Source organism: Lytechinus variegatus, chromosome 6 (assembly GCF_018143015.1).
Source record: "Lytechinus variegatus isolate NC3 chromosome 6, Lvar_3.0, whole genome shotgun sequence".
NCBI classification, from domain to species: domain Eukaryota; kingdom Metazoa; phylum Echinodermata; class Echinoidea; order Temnopleuroida; family Toxopneustidae; genus Lytechinus; species Lytechinus variegatus.
Window position 1 is genome coordinate 35,004,155 of NC_054745.1, and position 6,491 is coordinate 35,010,645.

Sequence of the window (6,491 nt, forward strand, 5' to 3'; positions counted from 1 at the left end):
GTACACTCGGGTAGAATCAGTATATATATCATAAATTTTGAAGATAGATGTAAAGGGGGGGGGCACGGGCCAGCAGTGCTCCCCCCCCCACCCCCCACCCGGATCTGCCACTGGCTTTTACATTGCAATGAATGGGAATGATTTCCAGGGCTCTATTGAGCATTTGAAGGGCTAAATCACCCCCCCCCCCCCCGTGTAATTTTTATGAACCTAATGAATACAGCACAATTGTTCCATTAAATCTGCATAACATATGGAGTGACTCTACCATTGTAAAAATGGCAAAAGAAGAATTCATGTGCCATATTATGTAGAAAAATATAATTGTGTAATTTTTCACATGTATGAAATTATAAAAATCTTGATTTGTTTAATTATACTATGTAGTATATATCATAAACCGAATTGGAATGATAGTGGTTGTTTATTTTTGGTTTGTTTGTTATTTTGTGTTTTAGGTGTATAAAAGATAAAGGACCAAGTCCACTCCATCAAAGAGCTGATTTTACTAAAAAGAGAAAAAAATCCAACAAGCATAATGAAAATTTCATCAAAATCAAGTTTAAAAGAAAGTTATGACATTTCAGTTTCGCTTAATTTGACAAACAATTATATGCATATCCTGCAGTATGTATGCAAATGAGGGGACTAATGACGTCACTCACAATTTCTTTTATATTTTGTTATTGAAATATTAAGTATTGCAATATTCTGATGGTAATGTGAAAGAATTTAATCTTTCCCTGAATATGTGGAATTGCCATTGTTTTAGAATTTTATGGTCCAGTCAAGTTGGTCTGAGTGTCAAATTTGTAAAAAAAAATGAAATATTGTATTATTCAAAGTAACAGAAAAATACAAAAATAGTGAGGGACCCCATCAACTCTCTCCTTTGCATTCCACTGAGGTGTGCATATAACTGTCTTGTAAGATATCATAACTTATTTTACATCCGATTTTGATGAAAGTTTCAGGGTTATCCTTGTTTATTTTTCTCTATTCAGGTCATCATTTTTCTGGGGTGGATTTGACCTTTAATATGTGTGTATGGGTGATGTAATATCCCCAATATTAACTGCCTTGGAATTAACTCCGGTGCCCACATAAGTCTCATACGTTGCCTTATACTCATATAAAGAACATATAAAACTGAATTTCCAGCGAAAATTAGGGCCAGCATTATATGCAAACATGAACAAAGTACGATTATCTGAGTAATTCAAGTAATGACTGATACTCTCACGAATATATTGTTCATCATACAGATTACCGTTATAACAGAAATCATTGCTTATAACTAAATAATATTTAGGCATATCGATCACGCACATGCACATAGAGGAATAATGTCTGATCCGGGGGCAGGCGGCTCAGATTCCAGCAGGCAAGTTGGAGATATACGAAATAGTCCACAGCATCACACCCACATTGCAAACGATACGAATAAACCCGTAAAGATCATACTAGAACACTCCGAAGGCTGCGAAGAAAGGTGTACGATTGCTCCTCACCAGTACGTGCGGTATGAAACGAAGGACGGCAGCATCACGGTTTCTCTCCTGGATTACGCGTCGGGGCAGGTTATCGCTACGAGGAAGGACGATTCCGATCGCAGTTTCATCGCCAAGAAGCGGAATAGGAAACTGACTCTTGTAGACCAGAAATATGGAGCGACTGCCTTCACGGAAGATACAGAACGACATAAAAATCAGACAACTACATCATAGGGTAAGCCAGGGGCGGATCCAGGATTTTCCAAAAGGGGGAGCACATTTTCCCAATGAAAAATTTGACAAGCAAAAAAAAAGGGTTTTGACCCAAAATTAAGGGTATTTCATCCACGAAAAAATGACATGCAAAAAAGGCATCACTTTCAAAAGGGGGGACACTTCTGTTTTAACGGCATTTTTACATTATAACTTAATTTGGTCGGCTGCCCCGCCCCCTATGGATCCACCAATGAGGTAAGCTAAGCATATCAATTTGTTTGCGCTCCTTTTTTGCAGTGCGTAGCGTGTTAAATTATTTCCCTATGGAGAATTATAGAAAATACGCCGTTTTTGAGGGATTTGCTAAGATATCTCCCAAACGCGTCAACAAGGTGATCTATCAAAACAGAATAGAATAGAGCAGATTCTCACCTTGAACATGATATGATTTTCATTTAATTTTAGTCAAATTAAGTTCTGTCACTTTTGAGGTTTTTGGAACCTTTCTTGATGATTTTGAAAATCCATTTGTACATGAGCTAATGAGCAAGTGCGAGAAACGAAACGTTTGGTGCGACTTCACATTGTTGTAAAAAATATATACGTCACAATAGACCCTATCAAAAAAGACATTTTGCAGAAAATGCTGTAGATTGCGAATACCTAAGAATGATTTTGATTGGATAAAAAAACCTCTGTCACTTTTCACATTTGCAAAAGCTTTTGCAATAATTGGTCACTATAGTTTGGCGGGTTCAGCCGATGGCATTGTGTGTACACAGTACACACGCATAGCTAGGCAACGCAGCGCGTGAAGAATTTTGCACGTTTTCATTTATTCGTACAGCGATGACTTGAGTGTATGTTGGATAGGACCGTACCCTTTTTGACCGGGGGTTGAATGCAAGTGATCAAGAATTAAGTTACAAAACCGAAGGGAGTGAGAAAACAAGGAAAGTGAGAGGGAAATTTGTGAAAACAAGTAATGCGAGGAAAAATGACAAGAAAGGAGAGTAAGGAGAAGAAGTGAAAACACGCAGCTGAGTGCGCTCACGATATGTAAGTTGAACACCCCTGCACTATGACGTGCCCTTCATGCCATAAACATTCATTCATTCACTCACTCGAGTGAGTGAATGATTTGTACGTATTTTATCATCACTCACTCGGTAGAGTGAGTGATCGTACAGTTTTATCCAATCAGAGATCTAGAATCGTATTGGAGAGCCCCTCACTGCAGTGGATGGACATCCACTCGGGTGAATGTACGAGCACTCACCAGTGGATACGAAAAGTGTGTTTTTTTAAAACACTGTGCCTAGAGAGCGGACAATATCCCTTTTATGTGGGTCAGAATCTTGTTTGGCGTCCAACTGCGATAGGCATTTCTTATCCTGTTGTAATAGTCTACTCACTCAGACCCATTTTCGAAAATTGTGATCGCAGATTATCATTTGGTTGAGAAATGGGCATTGTTTATTCCGAATTCACATATACATGTAAGCTGTATAGCAGCCTCTTATTAATTATTGCATCTTTGAAATATGTGCCACAAGATCTACAAAGTTACTTTCGGTATATAAGGGAATGAAAATTCAGAGCAAAGTTTATATCAAAATAACAAAAAAATTGTCCCCATGAAATATATAGGCACTATGTTATTCGTATATATTTATCTGCATAAAGTAGTTATGAATACGAGTGTGAAGTAAAGAGGAATATGGTAACAAAACGTTTGCCAATCATGAGTGTGAACACGCAACCCTAGCGAGGTGGAGACGAAGTGGCTGCTCTTGGAATCGGCATTCATTCACTCACTCCCGTTCAGCCACGTTCACCATACGGGTCAAGTGATTGCGCTTAAAAGCAATCACTCACTCCGCAAGGTACTCGGTCCATACGAGTCACGTGATTGCTCTTTGTAACAATCACTCACTCCTCTGCAACCACTCTCTCCATACGGGTCATGTGATTGCGCTTAGAAGCAACCACTCACTCCGCTACAGCCACTTGTTTCATGGAGCTACTTACATGTTTATACTACTTTTTTTTGTACTGAACTTGGCGCATATATTACATATGTCGTGACCCGGCCACCGCAATTGTCGGTCATTCATACAGCTCTTCTATCACTTAATGCCAAACATGGTCGTTTCGTTTCGGAATACACCTGTAGTTGTTTTGGGATTCCGTTATCTTCATGTTTTTTGCATCTCCCTCCTTGCTGTTATTGTTCTCCGACTTGCGACGGACTCAAGCTTTTTTTCTGTATGAAAGGACACTGTCTCAAAAATGATCGGTGGCACCAAGGGCGGTCGGGGGCATTGGCCCCCTCTTTCCCCCGGGCCCAGAAAAGTTGAAATTGAAAAAAAAAATTATACGAGTACATGCTCTGCTCAAGTTGCAATGAAGTGTTCTAAAACAACAATTTTGATAATCTATTTGTGAATTTTTTCCCATTCAGTTAGCGTTTGCACAATTACATAAGATTCCAAATTTGGCGTGCGCTGGCAATGACTGTTGTAGAGATAAATAAATGGTCTGTTCGATTGGATAACACAATTGGCATTAAACATTATGTGTGATAAATTAATGTGCTCAAATTATCCTTCTCGTGATTTGACTTGTATTTCTTTTTTAATATCTAGATACGCATCCAGTTTGTTGATAATTACAAAAAGTCATGAAAAATTTGAAAAAGTAGCGCTACGTGCATTGGCGGCGGAAGCCAAAAAATTAAGGGGGTGTCCACCTGAAATTTGGGGATGGACACAGGTAAAAAATTGGACAAGCGCCCCCAAAAAACAAAATTTTAAGGGGGTTGCTAACCAAAATTTTTTGACAAGCAAAAAAAAAAAGGTCATCAACCAAAATTTTAGGGGGGTCCACGTGAATTTAGGGGGGACGCAGGCAAAAAAATTGACAAGCAAAAAAAAAAAAAAAAAAAAACGTTATCGAAAACACATTTAGGGGGGGACCGTCCCCCCCACCTAAAATTTAGGGGGGACACGTCCCCCCCGCTTCCGCCGCCTATGGCTACGTGCTCTCATCAATTCTTTAGTAAGATACACATGCATCGATCCTGTTCATGGTTTGAAAAAAAATGCTCATAACGTTCAGTCCCCATCTCCGGATAAAATATTCAGCTTATCCTAACCCTATTATTCATTTGGTGAGATGTCATATATTTACATATCACCGTAAGCAGTCCTTAGAGAAGAAGTTCACCCTGAAGATAAGTTTGTTGTAAAAATAGCAAAAAAAAACTAATACAAAACTATTGCCGAGAAACGTTTTGAGGGAAATCCACTAAAGATCAAGACATAGGCGGATCGAAGGGGGCGAGCCCCCCCCCCCCCCCCCCTATTGGCAGAGCAAACAAGGAAAAAAGGGATAGAAAGAAAAAAGAGGGGAAAGAAAGGAGAAAGAAGAAGAGGAGGAAGAGGAATAAAATAAAAGTAAAAAATAATCTTTCATGTCAATGTATAAGATTTTCGCTCGCGCCTCGCGCTCGCATTACCTGTTAAGGTGATTTCATATCTTGTTCAATATGGAGTTAAATATTATTAAAGTGAAGTCAATATCCAAAAAAAAATTACCTCCTAAACTGAACTTTCATTATTTCATGTGACTAACAAATTTATTTTTAAAAACTGCTCTGTACAAACGTCAGTTTTTTTAATCTGAATTAAACATTTTCTGCTCGCGCTGCGCGCTCGCAAATTTTGATTTTCAGGTACCAGTTATTTTCGTTTATTCCATAAAGTTTTCAAAATATCCCTTTTCAGGTCTGATTGTCAAAATGTATCAGCTAGCGCTGCACGCTCGCATCTTGATTGGCAAGTTATGTATGCCTCAATATTGATTGTACAACAAATTACCCTTTTCATGGAAGTTGTTTTTGTTTCAATCTTTATTGTTCAAAACATAAATTACTTTACATAGTTTATAACAAATTTTGGCTCACAATTCGCGCTCGCATTAATGGTTGAAAATATATTAACTGATGCATCCTATTTATAATTACAAAAAATGTCCAGTTTTCAGGCCATAATATTATCAGATTTCGCGCCCTCATTCTCATAAGGCATTAACGAAAAAGATATTAAGTTGATAATTAAATTGTCCTTTTATTTCATTTCGTTCTTAGCAAGAGGAATAGGAAGTGCTTGAAAAATAGAGCTGAAAACTCTTTTCAGATCGGAATATCAAATAGTTTAAGCTCGCACTTCGCGCTCGCTTTGATTTTCATGATAAAAGAATATTTAGAATGGCTGGTCAATGTTTGTTATCCTGAAAAAGATGTGTATGCGAATAAATAATTACTACGAACGCGAAGCGCGAGTAGAAATGAACTGATTGAAAAGGTAACTGTTAAAGACTGCATGCAGTTAGCCATTAAGACGTTACATATTTCAAATATCAAATAAAGAATGGAAATTCTAAACAAATTTTGTAACTTTCGTAACTTGTAACTTAAACAGAATATAACTAAACAATTCATGCGAGCAGAAAAATTCGAGATTTAGACCTACTGAGCGAGACACTCTATTGATGTTTTGTAAATCATGAGAAGGATGAGTAATTTGGGATCTCCCTTAAATTAATAATGCTAGCGCAAAGCTCGAGCACAATGTTCATATACGTTTTGAACTTATCGGAAAGGTACCTGTTAAGGAATGCTTTCACTTAGCCATGACGACGTTACATATTTCAACAATCAAATAATGCGAGTGCGAAGCGCGAGCTGAAGATTTTGACATTTGTTCATAAAGAATTGGA